The sequence below is a fragment of the Mustelus asterias genome, chromosome 3 (assembly GCF_964213995.1).
Source record: "Mustelus asterias chromosome 3, sMusAst1.hap1.1, whole genome shotgun sequence".
NCBI classification, from domain to species: Eukaryota; Metazoa; Chordata; class Chondrichthyes; order Carcharhiniformes; family Triakidae; genus Mustelus; species Mustelus asterias.
The window spans coordinates 8,877,586-8,898,734 of record NC_135803.1 but is presented as its reverse complement, the minus strand read 5'-3'; the positions used below and the strand labels follow the sequence as shown (position 1 = coordinate 8,898,734).

At 43.9% G+C, this 21,149-nt stretch overlaps 1 pseudogene; it reads left to right on the top strand.

Annotated features, from left to right (window-relative positions):
* The first annotated feature begins 638 nt into the window (after positions 1 to 638).
* On the top strand, positions 639 to 11,192 carry LOC144485338 (extracellular calcium-sensing receptor-like; annotated as a pseudogene).
* Positions 11,193 to 21,149: the final 9,957 nt, after the last annotated feature.

Here is a 21,149-nt window from a genome sequence, read left to right as displayed (position 1 = left end):
GTTTTCCGATATATATGTGGGGAACTACCCAGGTGTACGCATTGGAAATTACTTTCCGATTTATTCCGTTATGATTGAAGGTGACTTGAGTCTCGGTATTATTCCTAGCGCAGAATCTGGGCACTGTCTTTGACTTCAGTGTGGAAAATTATAGTTTTAAAGTGTGCAAAGATAATAGGGAAATTAGCTGTGCATTAATCTGATTCCCTATTGTTGTGTCGATTGAATATCACCACGTGTAATTTGTTTAATCTTAGTATCGAAATAGAAACCTCGAAAAATATTCATTGAAGAGTCAAGACCATTCACATTTGTTTTTACTGTAATGATACTGACAACATTTCCAATCGAAATACATTATATATATATGTATATCTGTATGTACTCATTGCAAATATAGGCACTTGTGTGTCGCTATGACACCAGAATGCCCCTCTTCTTGTGAATGCCGTTTCTCATTGCAGAAAGAGAACTGTGGTCTTTATCGACTGAATATACTTTCTCCTTGTTTGAAATAAACTATTGCGTCTTAACTATATTATGCAACAAGCGATTGAAGTGTGATTTGATTATCTGTACCGTGTTTTGTTTACATATTCCACAGTTTTCACTTGTCAAACTTTCGGTTGATGCAGACCATGCTATTTGCTATTGAAGAAATAAACCAGAGCAAAACTCTACTTCAGAATTTCACACTGGGATATAAAATCTACGATGACTGTTCGTCCTCCGCCATTGCGTCAAAAGCAGCGCTCGCTTTGGTCAATGGAGAACAAGAGCTCATTAATTACCTCAGTGGAAAGGTTCCTCCGATGTCGGAGCCATTATAGAACATAGAACATAGAACAGTACAGCACAGAACAGGCCCTTCGGCCCACGATGTTGTGCCGAGCTTTATCTGAAACCAAGATCAAGCTATCCCACTCCCTACCATCGTGGTGTGCTCCATGTGCCTATCCAATAACCGCTTAAATGTTCCTAAAGTGTCTGACTCCACTATCACTGCAGGCAGTCCATTCCACACCCCAACCACTCTCTGCGTGAAGAACCTACCTCTGATATCCTTCCTGTATTTCCCACCATGAACCCTATAGTTATGCCCCCTCGTAATAGCTCCATCCACCCGAGGAAATAGTCTTTGAACGTTCACTCGATCTATCCCCTTCATCATTTTATAAACCTCTATTAAGTCTCCCCTCAATCTCCTCCGCTCCAGAGAGAACAGCCCCAGCTCCCTCAACCTTTCCTCATAAGACCGACACTCCAAACCAGGCAGCATCCTGGTAAATCTCCTCTGCACTCTTTCCAGCGCTTCCACATCCTTCTTATAGTGAGGCGACCAGAACTGCACACAATATTCCGAATGCGGTCTCACCAAGGTCCTGTACAGTTGCAGCATAACCCCACGGCTCTTAAACTCCAACCCCCTGTTAATAAAAGCTAACACACTATATGCCTTCTTCACAGCTCTATCCACTTGAGTGGCAACCTTTAGAGATCTGTGGATATGGACCCCAAGATCTCTCTGTTCCTCCACAGTCTTCAGAACCCTACCTTTGACCCTGTAATCCACATTTAAATTAGTCCTACCAAAATGAATCACCTCACATTTATCAGGGTTAAACTCCATTTGCCATTTTTCAGCCCAGCTTTGCATCCTATCTATGTCTCTTTGCAGCCTACAACAGCCCTCCACCTCATCCACTACTCCACCAATCTTGGTGTCATCAGCAAATTTACTGATCCACCCTTCAGCCCCCGCCTCTAAGTCATTAATAAAAATCACAAAGAGCAGAGGACCAAGCACCGATCCCTGCGGCACTCCGCTAGCAACCTGCCTCCAGTCCGAAAATTTTCCATCCACCACCACCCTCTGTCTTCGATCAGACAGCCAGTTACCTATCCAATCGGCCAACTTTCCCTCTATCCCACACCTCCTTACTTTCATCATAAGCCGACCATGGGGGACCTTATCAAACGCCTTACTAAAATCCATGTATATGACATCAACCGCCCTACCTTCATCAACACACCTAGTTACCTCCTCAAAAAATTCTATCAAATTTGTGAGGCACGATTTGCCCTTCACAAATCCGTGCTGACTATCCCGGATTAATCCGCATCTTTCTAAATGGTCGTAAATCCCATCCCTAAGGACCTTTTCCATCAATTTACCAACCACCGAAGTCAGACTAACCGGTCTATAATTACCAGGGTCATTTCTATTCCCTTTCTTAAACAGAGGAACAACATTTGCCACTCTCCAGTCCTCTGGCACCATCCCCGTGGACAGCGAGGACCCAAAGATCAAAGCCAAAGGCTCTGCAATCTCATCCCTCGCCTCCCAAAGAATCCTAGGATACATTTCATCAGGCCCAGGGGACTTATCGACCTTCAGTTTATTCAAAACTGCCAATACATCCTCCCTCCGAACATCTACGTCCTCCAGCCTATTAGCCTGTAACACCTTCTCTTCCTGAAAAACATGGCCCCTCTCCTTGGTGAACACTGAAGAAAAGTATTCATTCATCACCTCGCCTATCTCTACTGATTCCATACACAAGTTCCCACCACTGTCCTTGACCGGCCCTAACCTCACCCTGGTCATTCTTTTATTCCTCACATAAGAGTAAAAAGCCTTTGGGTTTTCCTTGATCCGACCCGCCAAGGACTTCTCATGTCCCCTCCGAGCTCTCCTCAGCCCCTTTTTCAACTCGTTCCTTGCTAACTTGTAACCCTCAGTCGAGCCATCTGAACCTTGTTTCCTCATCCCTACATAAGCTTCCCTCTTCCTTTTCACAAGACATTCCACCTCTTTTGTGAACCACGGTTCCCTCACTCGGCCATTTCCTCCCTGCCTGACAGGGACATACCTATCAAGGACACCCAGTATTTGTTCCTTGAAAAAGTTCCACTTTTCATCAGTGCCTTTCCCTGACAGTTTCTGTTCCCATCTTATGCCCCCTAATTCTTGCCTAATCGCATCATAATTACCTCTCCCCCAATTGTAAGCCTTGCCCTGCCGTCCGGCCCTATCCCTCTCCATTGCAATAACAAAAGACACCGAATTGTGGTCACTATCTCCAAAGTTCTCTCCCACAACCAAATCTAACACTTGGCCCGGTTCATTTCCCAGTACCCAATCCAATGTGGCCTCACCCCTTGACATATCACAACCCATTATAGGTTGTGATATGTCCACGTCCTCCATTGCAGCTGCAAGAGCAGTTGGCTCTTTTGGAATTCCGATGTTAATATGTCAACTATTTTCTTTGAACTAATTTTTTTAAGTATCTTCGGCTAATTTATTCAGCGTACTGGAAGCTTAATCACACAAACAGCAAAGTTTAAAAAAATCTTATGTTGGATGCAGGTCAAGTCTGAGTATTTGATTATGGTTCTTGCCGTAAAATGCAGCGAACGGAAAATTGACATCAGTATTAGAATGGACGTAGATTGCCTTAGAAATTTTCCATTTTTTAAAATCCAGTCCCGATGCAACTGTAGTATTCACATGGGAAAATGTTAGCGGACAAATGCAACTTTTAAACAAAAGATTCAAAGTTATTCGATTAATCTCAATTACGTTTTGCACATTTAATATTATAATTCACAATACATATATTTAAAGTATTGGTAAGCACTGCTGTCTGGACCAATGTTTTCACTGTCCATCCCTAATTACCCTTGAGAAGGTGATGCACTTGAATTGCTGCAGTGCATATGCTGTAGGTACAGCCACGGTGCTGTGGGGGAGGGATAACCAAGAATTTAACTGGAGGACAGTGAAGGAACAGCGATACAATTCCGAGTCACGATGGCGTGTGGCTGGGAGGGAAGCTACACGTCGCGGTGTCCCTCTCAGCTGCTATAATCCTTCTAAGTGGTAGAGGTCCTGTACTGGGAAGGTGGTATGGAAGGAACCTTCGTGAGTTGCGGCAGTGAATCTTTTAGATGGCACACACTGCTGCCACTGTGCGTCCTTGGTGAAAGGGAGTGGGTGGCACGGTGTCACTGCTGCCTCATGGCGCCAAGGACCCGGGTTCGATTCCCAGCTTGGGTCATTGTCTGCACAGAGTCTGCAAGTTCTCCCCTTGTCGGCCTGAGTTTCCTCCGGGTGCGCGGGTTTCCTCCCACAGTCTGAAAGACATGCAGGTTAGGTGCATTGGCAATGCTAACTTCTCCCTCAGTGTACCCGAGCAGGCGCTGGAGTGTGGTGACTAGGGGGTTTTCACAGTAACTTCATTGCGGTGTTAATGTAAGCCTACTTGTAAAAAATAAACTATGTTTTTAACTACTGGATGATGAAGGTGATGAATGGGTTACAAATCATGTGGGATGCTTTGTCTTGGGTGGTGTCCAGCTTCTTAGGTGTTGGAGCTGCACGGACCCAGGCAAGTAGAGAGTATTCCATTACATTCCAGCTTTGTGACTTGTAGATGGTGGACAGGTTTTTGGGAGACAGAAGGTGAGTTTCTTGCAGCAGAATTTCCAGCTGCTCATTGCTCTTGTAACTGACTAAATATTTAGTTCAGCAAACGGCAAACTCCAGGATACTATTTATATCAAATGATTCACACCGAAAAGGTTGCTAATTATTTATAGGTAATTGAAAATACGCTGAACACATGTTTTCATGTATTCATCCTTTTTATATACAGATTAGTTATTTCTCCACCTGCTCCTGCCTCAGTGATAAACAGGAATACCCCAACTTTTTTAGAACGATACCAAGTGATGACGATCAGACCAAATTTCTCGCTGAACTCGTGAAAACTTTCGGCTGGAATTGGATTGGGACCGTTCGGAGCAACGCCGATTACGGGAATTTTGGAATGCGAACATTTATTCAAGAGGTCGAGAAACTTGGGGTTTGTATCGCGTACTCTGAAGTGTTTTATCGGACGGATCCTGCAGAAAAAATCACCAAAATAGTCCATGTGATCAAACAAGCGACTACGCCCGTGTTGATCGGGTTCCGACATCCCAGAGAGATGCGACTGTTATTAAAGGAATATTTGCGTTAAAATGTAAGCGGGATCCAGTGGATTGGAAGCGACGTGTGGGTTACTGAAGATTTAGTTTGACCCGAAGAAAGAGAAAGATTTCTGGTAGGAACAATTGGCTTGGCCACCCGTAGGACAGAGATACCCGGACTCAGAGATTATCTTCTCAGCATTCATCCTTCGAGGTTCCCCGATAATATATTCGTGAAGAAACTTTGGGAAGCTGCATTCAGGTGCTCGTTCAAAGCCGAGAATGCGACAGGGCAAATTGCTTCAGCACTTCCAATGCGACAATGCACAGGGAAGGAGCGGCTGGAAGAAATACAAACAGCGTATCTGCCGGCGATAATGGGCGGAAGTCCTTACCACGTGTACAAAGCTGTCTACACGGTGGCGCATGCTCTGAACGACATGCTATCTTGTAAAGAAGGCAATGGACCATTTGTGAATAGTACGTGTGCTCAAATTTCCAATTTTCAGCCCTGGCAGGTGTGGACATATTATTTGACCCAAACTTTCGTTGATAAGACCCATTCAGAAAACATGGACCAAATATTACCATGTTTTCAATCGTTACTCGTTGCATTGCCATCCTTTCGGTTTGGGTTAATGTGTGTGGATTTGTATTGCACATGTTCACATACAGCTTAGCCACGTTGCAGTTAAAGACTTACATGGTTTGCACTATTCTGTTTCCAGCTGCTCCATTACCTACGTTCAGTAAATTTCACAGATCGAACTGGGAGAATCGTGTACTTTGATGAAAATGGTGATCCAGTCCCGGCATATAGAACATAGAACATTACAGCGCAGTACAGGCCCTTCGGCCCTCGATGTTGCGCCGACCAGTGAAACCATTCTAAAGCCCCTCTAGTCTACACTATTCCAATATCATCCATATGTTCATCAATAACCATTTGAATGCTCTTAATGTTGACAAGTCCACTACTGCTGCAGGCAGGGCATTCCACGCCCTTACTACTCTCTGAGTAATGAACCTACCTCTAACATCTGTCCTATATCTCTCACCCCTAAATTTAAAGCTATGTCCCCTCGTGTTAGCCATCACCATCCGAGGGAAAAAGCTCTCACTATCCACCCTATCTAATCCTCTGATCATCTTGTATGCCTCTATTAAGTCACCTCTTAATCTTCTCTCTAACGAAAACAACCTCAAGCCCCTTAGCCTTTCCTCATATGATTTTCCCACCATACCAGGCAACATCCTGGTAAATCTCCTCTGCACCCTTTCCAACACTTCCACATCCTTCCTATAATGCGGCGACCAGAACTGTGCGCAATACTCCAAGTGCGGCCGCACCAGAGTTTTGTACAGTTGCAGCATGACCTCCTGGCTCCGAAACTCAATCCCTCTACCAATAAAAGCTAACACACCGTACGCCTTCGTAACAACCCTATCAACCTGGGGGCCAACTTTCAGGGATCTATGCACATGGACACCCAGATCCCTCTGTTCATCCACACTACCAATTAGTGAATCTGAATTGATTAATTTGAATTGATTAATTTGCAAATGACATGGAAGTGAACAGTTGAAGTTGTGAACATTGGATATTACGATGGTACAGCTCCTTTAGGACAAGAATTTAACTTGAATATCCGTGATATTGTGTGGAGTGGCGTTGAGAATCAGGTATGTTCCTTCTGATGCCCATTCATGTGTCATGGTAAAACTGTGAGCTTTCGACCCACAGCATTAAAATAACTATATGTGTGTCTCATTAATGCTTTGATTTTGATGGGGCTGACAAGGTTAGTATTTGTTGCTTATCCTTACCTGTCCTGGTTTAATATAAATGAATAACTTTCAAAACCATTTCAGAAGCAGTTTTCTGACTTTTCTTTTTCCTATCCACCCCTACCCCCACATCCTTTGACATTGGTTGTTATTTCGTTACTGTTTCAGTTAATTCAAGTAAATAACTTCAATAAACTGTTGAAACGAATTTTCATTCCCTGCTAACCTTGTTGTAGAAACAAATGTGTCTCCGAAATCTATCCCCTGGTTCCTCAATTGGTTTTAATTTTCGATTTTCAGCGAGCAGCCATATTCCAATATTGAGAGGTGATAGCTGGCAGGATATTTTGAACAATGTTCAGTTCTTTTTGAAAGAGAAAGAAAAGGATGATGGCTGTCATGGTGGAGGATTTTCAGCATTATGAGTGAGCTTGAAACTGTTGAAAGGTCGTTCGACATGTGAGAATCCAGAAGATATTGACGTTAAATTACTCAGAGAGCGCTTGTCATTTGCAAACGCAAGTGGGGATAGAGTTTAACGGCAAGGATGCATTTAACTGAAAGCAGGTTAAAAAAATGAAGAATAAACGAATAGAATATTTGAATGAGAGGCGATGGGAGCAGGATCCTGGGGAGCATTAACAGCGTTACAGACCGTTGGGCCAAAATCTATGCTTCTCTGCTTTGCATTTGACGTAGCCGCATACAAAAGGAGTCATAAAAAACGTTGCTGTTATTCTTTTCTATCTGTTAACTCTCCAATATTTGCACGTTGCCTGTTGCTTGCCAGAATGGGCATGACGGCACCAGTCGTAGTAATTATGAACAGTGCACAATATTCAATTCAGTGATCAGAGTTATCAGATAATAATTACGATGGTGAGCTTGAAAATAATTCTGCAACTCCATTGAATGGAAATGTTGAAGCAAATTATTCCAATCGGCCTCGGATCTCCATCCTAAAGCTTCCTTCTCCCTCACATACATTAATTATCTGCATGTTCTCGCTGAACTCTACTGATTCTAATCAATGCTTACAGCAAACATTTCTTCTGTAACAAAATGGATCGTTGTCTCTTGCCAATAGTGTCTCAATGTTGGAGAATTGGAGACCACTGAAAGGTGATAATTTCATGGTTTGGTAGAAAACCTCATCTGTGTTTATTTGCCTTTTACACTTTTCCTCAAGTGAACAGCTGATTGGTCAATTGCGCTGTATGTACGGTGGTGCTTTAAATTGCCCTTCACAGCAAGTACCAAGCATTGGAAAATTGTACGCGGTTTGGCCAAAAATCGCTGTTTAGAAAACAATGCGATTCCACTATTCTGGTGAAGTAAATACCTGAATATGTTTAAGTGCAGTTTTGTTTTGCAAAATACATATGGAGGCCGACAGATATTAGTTTTAGTCTCTCCCCACAGCTGCTGTCAGACCTGCTGAGATTTTCCAGCATTTTTTGTTTCTGTTTCAGATTCCAGCATTCTTTTGTTTTCTTCATTCGTGGGACATGGGCGCCGCTGGCTGGCCAGCATTGATTGCCCAACCCCAGTTGCCCTTGGAGGGCAGTTGAGAGTCACCCACATTGCTGTGGCTCCGGAGTCACAAGTGAGCCATACTGGGTAAGGATGACCGATTTCCTCCCTTTAAGGATATTAGCGAACAAAATGTGTTTTTATGACAATCGATAATTGTTTCATGGTCATCAGCAGATTCTTAATTCCAGCTTTTTGTTATTGAATCCAAATTCCACCAGCTGCTGCGGCAGGATTCGAACCCGGGTCCTCCGGAACATTAGCTGAGTTTCTAGCTTAATAATCAGGCGATAATACCACGAGGCCATCACCTTCCCAGTATGTTGGGGAGTATTCGCAATATTTTGTTCCTATTTAAATATTGGTTGAATTTGTGCATCTCTGACACAAATCCAATGCTACAGGAACATGGATACAAAATATCCTCTCTTCTTAAACAACCGAATCGATCATCTAAAAAGAATTCTTCGTTTGCTTGAATACTAACTACCAACATACATTGTGTTCAGATGTTTGCATCAGGATATAAGGCAAAAGTCAAGTGTTTCACAAAGGTGCGGAAGAGATTTATTAGAATTATAGCAGGAATGAGGGGCATCAGATATTTGGAGAATTTGGAAAAGCTGTACTTTCTTCTTCAAGTAGAAAATAAGAGGAAGGTTGTTCAACCTGTGGGAATAACATAATTAGAGTCAAGAAGATATAGGTGTTAAATTACGCAGACAGCTTTTGGAATATGCAAAACGCAAATGGGGATAGAATTTAATGGCAAAGATGCATTTAATGGAAAGCAAGTTAAAACATGAAGAATAACCGAATAGGATATTTGAATGAGAGGGGATAGGAGCAGGATCCTGGGGAACATTAACAGCGTTACAGGCCGTTGGATCAAAACATATGCTTCTCTGCTTTGTAAATTGAAGTAAACAGCTGAATATGTTTAAGTGCATTTTTCACTTGCAATATCCATATGGAAACCGGCAAATATTAGTTGAGTTTGTGCTACTCTGACAGAAATCCCAAAGAAGCAGGAACATGGGTTCAAGTATATAACGTCTTCTTAAACAATCAAAACCGATCATCTAAGAGCAATTCTTAGTTTCCTTTGTGTTCACCTGTTGGCATCGCTGTATCGAAAAAAAAACGTCCAGGGTCTCACGAGGGCGCGGAAGAGATTTATTGGAATTATACTGGGAATGAGAGGTATCAGTTATTTGGTGAAATTAGAAAAGCTGTACTCTCTTCTGAGAGAAGAAAATAAGAGGAGCCTCGATAGAGGTTATGCAATTCATGAGGGGTTTACGGAGGAACAGCATCAAGTGTCAAGTGTCGTTTACATGCTAACAGATATTTAAGGAAACGTAAAAGCAAAATGCTGGGGGTGCCGGAAATTTAAAGTAAAAACAGAAAATCCCGGGAACCCGCAGAAGTACAGCAGCCTCTGCGGCGAGAGCAACGGTGTTACCGTTTCGAGGCCGCACGACTTTTCAGATTTGAAGTGATTTTTCAGAGGCTACAATGGCGGGAACAACAGCGAGTTGTTGTGGTCAACATTGCACTGCCTGAAGTGATAGGGTAAGGAGATTGAGCAGTAACTTTGCCAGAAAGGAATTACATCGGTTACTTGAAGGGAATAAAATATAAACACAGGGGAAAAGCAGTGAAGGAATAACCTGTGATAAAGCGAGCGCGTTCACAATGAGCCTGGTCCTTCTTCTGTGCAGAGCCGTTCTTTGATCCGATGCGACGGCAGAAATAAACATTTTTTCTGTTCCCTCAGATTCCACGTGCGGTTTGTACAGAACCGTGTGCTCCCGGAACAAGAAAGGTCAACAGGAAAGGACAACCGATCACATCTGCTGTTTTGACTGTGCAGAATGTGCCGATGGTGAGATTAGCAACACCACAGGTCTGTACCAATCTGTTTAGGGTACACTCCCTAATTGTTTGACCACAAGCAATTTTCGCGTTAAAAATGTTTTATTCTTTCAGATTCCGCAGATTGCATGGAGTGCTCTTTGGAATACTGGTCCAATCAACAAAAGGATCGGTGTGTTCTCAAGAAGATTGAATTTCTTTCCTTTGGCGAGATTCTGGGATTTGTGTTAGTGACACTTGCTTTAGGGGGAGGCGGTTTTACACTGGCTACAGCTGCTATATTCTTCCAGTATCGAGAAACTCCAATCGTTAGAGCTAACAATTCGGAGCTTCGCTTCCTCCTTCTCTTCGCACTAACTCTTTGCTTCCTGTGCTCACTTACCTTCATTGGAGAGCCAACAGGATGGTCTTGTATGTTGCGCCGGACTGCGTTTGGTATTATATTTGTTCTCTCTATTTCCTGTATTTTGGGGAAAACTATTCTTGTCGTGATAGCATTTAAAGCAACTCTTCCCAATAACAATTTGATGAACTGGTTTGGACCAACGCAACAGAGATTCGGAGTGTTCGTCCTGACATTTCTTCAAGCTTTAGTTTGTGCGATCTGGTTAAGTGTATCGCCTCCCTATCCATTGAAAAACATGACCTATTACAGAGATATTATTATTTTGGAACGTGATGTGGGTTCTTTAAAAGCCTTTTATATTGTATCGAGCTATATTGGTCTTCTGTCCACTGTTTGCTTCGTGCTTGCTTTCCTTGCACGAAAACCTCCGGATAGTTTCAACGACGCGAAGTATATAACTTTCAGTATGCTGATCTTCTGCGCTGTTTGGATAACCTTTATCCCAGCTTATGTCAGCTCTCCTGGAAAGTACACTGTGGCTGACGAAGTATTTGCTATCTGGGCATCAAGCTTTGGTTTGGTTGTCTGTATTTTTTCTCCTAAATGTCATATTATCAGACTGAAACCAGAGGCTAACACGAAGAAAAATATGATGGGCAAAGTGACTTGACAATCACTCTGAACCTTTAGCTATTTCTCTTGCATTGTGTGCCACCTATTTCATCAATGTGAATAATCTTTGCTGAATTAATGTAGCTTGCATTCACTTTCTTTTGTAAAGCGTCAGTGAAATGGATGTACAGGATTCCATATTGTCATTAAAGCTATGCTCAACTATGCATGCTGCATTATACAGCACATGTGTGTAAACTCAAACGTGTGTAGGTGAATGGCATAGCTGTTGTGAGTGAGCTGTGTAGGGTTAAAATATTCCGCGTGCAGGCTGTGCACCTACAGCAAGCTGATGCTTCTCTTGACTTGATGGCGATTTTCGTTCAACTCTGTACAATTAATTGCACTGATACAAAGAGACATGTCGAAACTTTTGATGTTTGGCTCCTCAGGACGCTTTGCATGAAGATCAATATGAGGGTCATACTGTATAGTAAGAGTGCTGATTGGTTGGCAAGTGGTCTTTGATTGGTGGAGGTGTTGCAATGGAGAATCGCTATCAGTTGATGCATTCTCCATAATAACGCCCCCACCAATCAAAGACCACTTGCGATTTGGTAATTTACGCATCCCAAGGGGCAATTTAGCATGGTTAATCCATCTAATCGGCACATTTTTTGGACTGTGCGGGAAACCGCAGCACACATCGGAAACGTGTGCAGTAACGGGGAGAACGTACGAGCTCCACACAGTCACCCAAGACTGGAAACGACTTCGGGTCCCTGTGAGGCAGCAGTGCTAACCACTGTGGCACGGTGCCGCTTCACCTAGCATGAAACCAAGCCAGATTTGCGCAGCTGTTCGCTCAATGACCAGTAAATCCTCGTTGTTGCTGTTTAAGTCCCCCTGGAGGTATGAGAGATACTTAAATTTGCCCAGACTATTCTGTGCGTGCTTCCTGTTTCGAGGTACAGTCCTTCCGATACGTTTAGATGGAAATTATCGCAGCGTGCTTGGGAAAACATGGCAGAACCCCCTGAATTATTGGAAAGGAGATTTGACAGTTGCAATCCACACCCTTGCAACCCTATTGCCCTTTGTCTAATTTTGTTGAAGCAAGAACGCCCACAAAGGGAAGGACTGCTCCAGCTGGATGTGGAGCTTGCTTCACAGATAGAACTTGCTGCGTAATTGCGTGGAGCCGTAATTTTAACTTGTGGCGATAATGGAAAGCGAGACGTATCGGATTCATCCTTTCTCATGTACCCAGCACATTATATTTTCTTTCAAATGCAAAATATTGCGAATGTCGGGAATCATGAGTAGAATCAGAAAATGCTCGATAAACACAGCAGGTCTGGTAGCGTCCGTGGGGAGAGAAACATAGTTTATGTTTCCAGTCCTTGAGACTCTTCAAATCTGAAGGGGGATAGAAATGCAATGAATTATATAGATGCTGAGAAGTGGTTGAGAAGGTGGGGCAGAATGGAAGGTCAGGGATTGATCGGAGCCAAGGAAAAAAATGACAAAGATGCAGTGGACATCTGACAAAGGATTGTTAATGGTGGCCCTAAGGGCTAAATAAATGCCAATATTGCATAAATGCAAGAGAGCAAAACTTGCTAAGATGAGAACAAAGTCGGTGCTCAGTAAAGCAAAACTAAAGAACAAGTGACAGATGGCCCTGTGGGGGAGGAGTAGGGGAAGGGTTGTATGGGACAAGCAAAGGAAATAAAAACAAAAAGCGGGTCAAAGGAAGGGGAATATTCGTCGTCTAAAATTGTTGAACTCAATGTTGAGCCCAGAAGGCTGGAACATGCCTAATCGGAAGGCTCTGCCATTCTGGTGTGTCCATTTTCCCTTCGAGCGGTAGATCAATTTGCCCTTCTTCTCCCTCCCTCGATTACGTTGGGTTGTTTATCTTTTATTTAGCGACGCTTTCCCCATATACATCTGATTGTCCTCCTCCTTTGTGCTATGTCTTTGTCCCTTTTCACTTTCGCCTTTCTTCACGAAAGGAATCTTCTTTGTTTTCTCACTTTAGCCTGCCACAAACATTTTACCATGGATCTGTGCCAGACTTTCCATTACGTCTTTTTACTGTCCTCCTGTCGTCACTCACCCCTATTGCCCTCCATTACATTGTCCCTTTCTGCTAGACTATTCCTCATGGAATCATAGGCTCACCGTGGATCCCATGTGACTTCACCTTTTCTATCAGTCTACCATGAGGGATCTTGTCAACGGCCTTGTTAAAGTCCATGCAGACAACATTCACTGCCATGTTAATGATCTTTGTCACTTCCTCAAAAATCTCAATCAAATTTGTGAGACAGGATTTCCCCACATAAAGCCATGATGCCTCTCGCTTGACAAGGGGAAACCAATCGGTGTGATATATTTGGACTTTCAGAAAGCATTTGACTAAGTCCTGTATGAGAGATTATCATGCAAGATTAACGTGCATGGGATTGGAGGAAGTGTATTGAGATGGATAGAAAACTGGCTGGCAGAGAGGAAACAAAGAGTAGGAATTAATGGGTGCTTTTCAAATTTACAGGCAGTAACTAGCGGTGTGCCAGAGGGATCGTTGCTGGGATCCCAGCTATTCACAATATATATGAATGATTTGGATGAGGGAACGAAGTGTAGCATTTCAACGTTTGCAGATGATACCAACTTGGGTGAGAGGGTGAACTGCGACGAGGATGCAGAGATCCTTCAGAATGATCTCGGCAGGTTGGGTGAGTGGGCCAATCAATGGCAGATGGAGAATAATTTGGATAAGTGTGAGGTTATTCACTTTGGAAGCAAAATCAAAGCGGCAGATTACAACCTGTAAATTGGCTGTAAATTGGGAGAGGGGAGTGTGCAGCGCGACCTGGTTGTCTTTGTGCACCAGTCACTGAGGTAAGCATGCAGGTGCAGCAGGCAGTAAAGAAGGCAAATGGCATGTTGCCCTTCATTGCGAGAGGTTTCAAGTACAGGAGCAGTCCACACCAAGAATATTGTGTGCAATTATGGTCTTCTTTTCTGAAGAAGGATGTTCTTGCTCTCGGGGGAGTGCAGCGAAGGTTTGCCGGGCTGATTCCGGGGATGGCGGGACTGATGTATGAGGAACAATTGACTTGGTTAGGATTGTTTTCACTGGAGTTCAGACGAATGAGGGAGGATCTCATAGAGGCTTACAAACTCCTAACAGGTCTAGATGCAGGGACGTTGTACCCGATGGTGTGGAGTCCAGAACCAGAGGTACAGTCTGAGGATTCAGGGTAGACCATTTAGGACGGAGGTGAGGAGACATTTCTTCACCCAAAGAGTGATGAACCTGTGGAATTCATTACCACAGGAAGTAGTTGATGCCAAAATATTCAATGTATACAAGATGCGGCTGGATATAGCACTTGGGGCAAATGGGATCAAAGGTTATGGGGAAAAAGCAGGATTAGGCTATTGAGTTGGATGATCAGCCATGATCGTAATGAACGGTAGAGCAGGCTCAAAGGGCCAACTGGCCTCCCCCTGCTCCTGTTTTCTATGTTCCTATGAATCCATATTTTTCCAAATTTCCCGTCCACTGATGTAAGGCTCACCAGCCTGTAATTTTCAGGATTATCCCTGTTACCCTTGTTAAACAGAGGAACAACATCGACTATGACGTGCCAAGTGATCCTCCAGATACTATTTAAAGGATATGAGGCAACTCAGTTCCACAATCCTCCCAGATAGCGCATTCCAGACCGTCATCAGCCTCTCAGTAAAATGATTTTTCCTAACTTCCCCTCTAAACCTCCTGGCCCTCACCTTGAACCTATGTCCCCTCATGACTGAGTCTTCAACTAAGGAGAACAGTTGCTCCCTACCCACTCTGTCCAGGCCCCGCATAACCTTGTACACCTTGATCAGGTCTCCCCTCAGTCTCCCTGCTCCAACGAAAACAACACAAGCCGATCCAACTTCTCTTCATAATTTAAATGTTCCATGCCAGGCAGCATCCTGGTGAATCTCCTCTGCACCCCCTCCAATGCAATCAGAATCTTCCTATAATGTGGCGGCCAGAACTGCACACAATACTCTAGCTGTGGGCCTCGCCAAAGTTCGATACAACTCCAGCATGACTTGCCTGCTTTTGTAATCTATGCCTCGCATGGAACAACATAGCCTCTGATACCCTCCTCGTTCCCTCCAATCGAATGGAAAATTCAATCATATTATGGTCGCTGCTATCTATGGACTACTTCACTATGGTTCATTGATTATTCCCATCTTGTGGCATAATACCAGATCTGGTGTGGCTTGCTCTCTGGTTGGCTCCAGAACATGCTGTTCTCAGAAACTATCCCAAAAATATTCAATGAACTCCTCATCTCGGCTATCTTTTCCCATCTGACTTTTCCTGCCTGTATCTGGATTAAAATTCCCTATGATTATTGCCGTGGCTTTCCGACAAGCTCCAATTATTTAATCCTTCATGCTCCTCCCTACCATGTGACTACTGTTAGGGGGCCTGTGTGTCACTCCCACAAGTGACGTCTTTCCTTTACTATTAAGTCACCCAGTCTTTTGTACTAATATTATCATGAACTAACAGAACCGCCCCACCTCCTTTTCCTCACTTCCCCTCCAAACTAAATATCCTATACCCTCCAATATTCAGGTCCCAGTCCATGTATGCCTGCAGCCATATCTCTGTAATGGCTGTCAAATCGTACTTACTATTTTTACATGCCCTCTCAGTTCATCTATTTGGTTTCGAATGCTGTCCATATTCAGACCCAGAGATTGTAACTTCATCCCTTTACTCTTTGTATTCCGCCAGTCTCATTGGTTGACATACTGTTAGCGTTGTACTCTCTATCCCTTCCTTTCATTGTCTGTTTTCATTTCCAGCGATGATATCTTTCTCTTCTGCCTTTTCTCTGCTCTTTGACTTACTGCACCTTCCCAAATTGGATTCCTTGCCCCCACTATTTCATTTAAAACATTTCTGCTTCACAATGTCTACATCAATGGGGACGAAGTAGAAATGGTCGAGAGCTTCTAGTTTTTAGGTGTCCAAATCACCAACAACCTGTGGTACTCCAATTTGACAGAATATTTCACCGAGGACCATTCCCCCGTCCTATCTTCGTAACCCCACACATTTACCATGGCTAATCCAACTAACGGACACATCCTGGAACAGTAAGGGACAGTTCAGCATGACTCATCCACCTAACCTGCACATCATTCGACTGCGGGGGTGCGGCGGGGGTGGGGGGGGGGGGGGGCTGGTTGGGGGGGGCGGCGGCGCACCGGAGCACCTGGTGGAAACCCACACATATGCGCGGAGAACAAGGCGGGGGTGAGGCAAGTGGGGAGAGTAGGCCTGGGAAAGATTCTCATTCGGAGAGCCGCTGCAGGCACCGTGGGCCGAAAGGCTTCATTCTGCACTGTAGGGATTGTATGGTTATTACTTGCTTGGCCTGATTTGGAAGGTTGTATATGAGAGTGCTCCAATGATGCGGTGGCGTGCTTCCGAAAGTTCCAAGGTAAGGTTTTCACGGCAATTGCTTGGAAAGTGTGACCTACTCCTGGGCATTGGTAACCATCCAAAACGTGATTCATGTCGCTAACTTGGGTTCTTTCCGCCCGTCAACATCAATTGTTACCAAGACCTTTTGAATGGATCGCCACAGTTCAAAGTTTTACAATTGTTTCATGTAATTCTTCCAACGCTGAAGTTCCCAGCTTTAAATCCCGTGTGAAGGGCATTTATTTGAGTCTGAAATATTTTGTGTTCAAATAGATGGGTTACATTTATGAGTATGACAAGGGCATGGTATTGTAAATTTCTCCTGGTTGTTGAAGCCCCATTTACAACCTGTATCTTTGAGATCTCTCCATTTTCCTTCTAATATGGTGAACATGGGTTCAGTGATTTCAAGAAAATCAGGACGCCGGATGAAATAACTTGAAATAAAACACTAACCCTAACCACTTTCAACTTCCGGTTACCTATTGTACACATCTCCACCTCCCACAAGTCTCACCGCCCCCTCCCCCGCACATACCAGGGTACTTCACCCACTCCCCAACTGTCAGCCCACATGGGAGCTCCCGCCCACCCTCCCTTCACACCCACGAGACGCCCTCCTTTCCCCCCCCCCACACGATTGCCCCCACAATCAGAGCTCCCCCAACCCAGGGGATTGCGACCCCCCTCCGATTACCTTCCCCACGGGACGCCTCACTCCCACAGATCAGATCCCCGCACCGCCACCCCCAACGCATGTGGACTGTATTCCCACCACAGGGCTCCACTCATACGCCACAACGCCCCCCTCCGCCCCCCCCCCCCCCCCGACTGGATTCCCGAATCCCAATCGAACATCCCACACCACAGAAGCCTGACGCGACTCCCGTCCGTCCCGACCCTACTCCCCCGAGCCCCAGGTCCGACAGCTTCACCTCTGTAGTTTGAACTTTCGGTTTCGCCGTTGAACGCTCTCTGCAGTTCCGCAGCCAGTTTTCGCTTATTCGGGCAAAGGACAGGATGCTTCATTTCTCCAAACTTGTATTCTTGACCATCTCAAATTTTAGTTGCTTCACCCGGGCTCTAAGCTTCCAGTTCTCTATCTCTGCGCCTCCACCATCCTATCCCTCTGTGCTTCATGAAGACGCTCTTTAAAATCTATATTTATGGCGGAGAAATCTTAGTGTTGGAGACGACAGAGGCAGGGGGAGAGGCCATGGAGGGAATCGAAACAAAGGTGCGAATTTTAAAATCTGGAAATTTTAAAACTGGTCGCCAGTGCAATCGAGCGAGCAGGTTAGAAGGGTGAACCCAAATTGGAGTGTTATTATTTTTTGGAGGCCCTGGGTTTACAGAGGGTATAGCGTGGGAGACCAGCCAGAAATTCATTGTGACAGTCATATGCCGAGTCAATAAAGGTATAGATGAAGTTTCAGTAGCCCATGAGCTGAACTAATGCCAGAGCAGAGCATTATTCTTGGTGTAAAGAAATGGTTTTAGTGGTGAGGGGGAAGTTCATCTCTCTGCCCAATACAACCAATGCTAAGTAATCTGGTTAAACTCACAGTTGACAAGGGGCCGAATGGAATCAGTGACTATGGATAGAGTTTGCGGTAGGGATCAATAAAGATGGCTTTGACCTTCCGAATATTTTCTTGGAGTGGATGCTTGCTCACCCAGAACTCGTGCTGAAAATGGGGCGTGCGATTGTGTCTGTTTGTGTGTGCTTGTGTGTACTTGATATGAGATCTAAAGGGCAGATTTGGTAAACACCATCAGATGCATACCCTGCCAGATGCCAGGTCTCAGGTTCCTTCCTTCTGCCAAATAATGACGTGTGACTTTGATCGGAAACAGATTTTAATTGAATTGATCTTCGACCTCGCAGTTAGAACCATAGAACAATATAAAAGAAACAGCAGAAAAGGAGGCCATTCGGCCCAACTTGTCCATTCCAGATCTCGCACAATCAGGTGCCCTTTCGAATCCCTCCGCCCCCCCCCCCCCCAAGTTACATCTGGTGATGATCATCCACATCATACACTATTATTGTACAGTCTTTGTGCTTTGCTGTTTTCAGTGGGTTAAGGTTTATTCTCTAATGGCCTGAAGAGTTTACCTATTTGTAAACGAAGTGAATTCTTCTCTCGATGGAATTCATTAACCACTCCGCACGCCAGAGTATACGGTACACTATGTAATACTTCGGGACCTCCTACGTGACCTCAGTGGTAAGCCTTAATTTGCTGCAAGGAGCTTTGGGATGTCCGCCGGCTGTTACAGTAGCTATATAAATTCGAACTCTTTCTTTTCCTTACAACCAGTGACAGATTTCTTGCAATAAGGCAATGACTCTGTTTCTGGTTTTCCTTTTGCTTGTTGCGTTTGCCAACAGGGAAATACATGAAATGATCTGTACCCGTAGAGCGAAAGATAATCTCCCCAGTATATCTGAAGATGGTGATATTATTCTGGGCGGAATATTTAATATACATAGAGATGCGAATCAGGAGGTGCCTTCATTCATCACAAATCCGACGGACACTGAGTGCAGAAGGTGAGTCCAACTGCTGCCGTGGGCAGAAGAGCCTTTAATTTTTGTTCAAAATTACAACAAAACATTTGAATTTGATCTGTTCACTTATTTGAAACACAATCTTATGGTTTCGGGAACGAATTCTAAAACATTTTCAGTTTCCTATGAATGTCCTATAACGTTATTCTTTTCAGTTGCTTTCTGTCGGCGATTTATTTCCACAGAATGATTATCTTTCAATTGTTGAATGTAACATTGTACATCGACCCAGACTGAAGAATTTGTATTCACCATATTATTTATTTGTTAATGAGTGTTTCTATCCTGACAAATTTCTGATGGTAAACGTAATGCACAAAGGCAATCAACACCCAATGGGTCGTGAATACAAAAGTTGTGTGCGGCAACCGTGATATTACTGAAGCCATTTAAGCAATTTAAATGTTTAACGATAAGTACAGCTGCAAGACCAAGTTTTAAAATATATTTAAGGTACAGTTGCGATGGAACCAAATTTGTCTTACACATTATGAAGTTCTGAATCTCAGTGTCCTCGATGTCACTGACTAGAAGTACCGAATGTTCTTTACACATTAAGCAACTAACTGTGGGAGCGGAAGCTGAGCCATTGAGTTACATTGGGACTAAAAACAAATGCGGGCGGGAGCAATGTTTTCAACAACTGGGCATTGACAAATTTCTTCTCTTCCCGCTTTATCAATCAGAAAATTCAAATGTAGTTCGATAAGATGTTAGAAAATGGCTTTACTGTGACATAAAATACTGTTGCAGTGTATATGGACCACATGAATGACTCAGCGGCGAACAGCTGGTCGTGAAGCTTACAGCTGCTCACAAATCATCTGTGCGCTTTTGCACGCTGGTCTCCGGTATTTGGAGATATCTTTCAGATGGCGCCCTCTACTGAGAATCTAAGATTTAAGTGAATAGGAAACATGACTGCGAACCTTTCCAACTGATCCCATTGAGACACGTCGGGTCTTCGTCAGGAAGGGTAAATGAGAGCATATTATTTGTAAAATCACGGAGAGAATTAAAGAAAAGGAAACGGATTGTATTAAGAAAAAATGAATGGGACAGAAATGAAAGTGCACATTTCTTCTTAAAAATCCCCAGTAATAGTTTATATCTGAAGGAATGTAGCTCCACATTTGTAAAATGTAAACTAACCATTTCTGATTTGTCTGTGGATATCTCACTGCTAAGTGCCAGGGCACCACTCTCTATATCCCTTTAACTGTCAAGTCTTCTGGTGATTATTATATAGCAAGTTTTCCGGACGGGCAGGGTACCGAGGGCAAGACTTCCCACATTCTCTGCTGAACTACCCACGTGTAGGCATTGGAAGTTGCTTGCCGATTTATTCCATTATAGTTGTAGGTAACATGAGCCTCGGCATTATTCTTTGTGCAGAATCTGGACACTTTCTTTGACTTCAGTTTCAAAAGGTAGAGTGTTCAGATATTGTTGAAATTAGCTGTGCATTAATCTGATTTCCTGTTGTTGTGTCTATTAAATATCATCACGTGTCTGATTTGCTTAATCTTAGGATCGAAAGAGAAACCTTGAAGAAGGTTAATTGAAGAGTCAAGATCATAGAAATATACTTTTACTGTAATTCCAAGCGAAAGATATCTATGTATATAGAACAAGAACCAACAGCAAAGAAAAGTACAGCACAGGAACAGGCCCTTCGGCCCTCCAAGCCTGCACCGACCATGCTGCCCGATTGAACTAAAACCCCCTACCCTTCCGGGGACCATATCCCTCTATTCCCATCCTATTCATGAATTTGCCAGGACGCCCCTTAAAAGTCACCACCGTATCCGCTCCCACTCTCTCCCCCGGCAACGGGTTCCAGGCACCCACCACCCTCTGTGCACAAAATCTGCCTCGTACATCCCCTATAAACATTGCCCCTCGCACCTTAAACCTATGCCCCT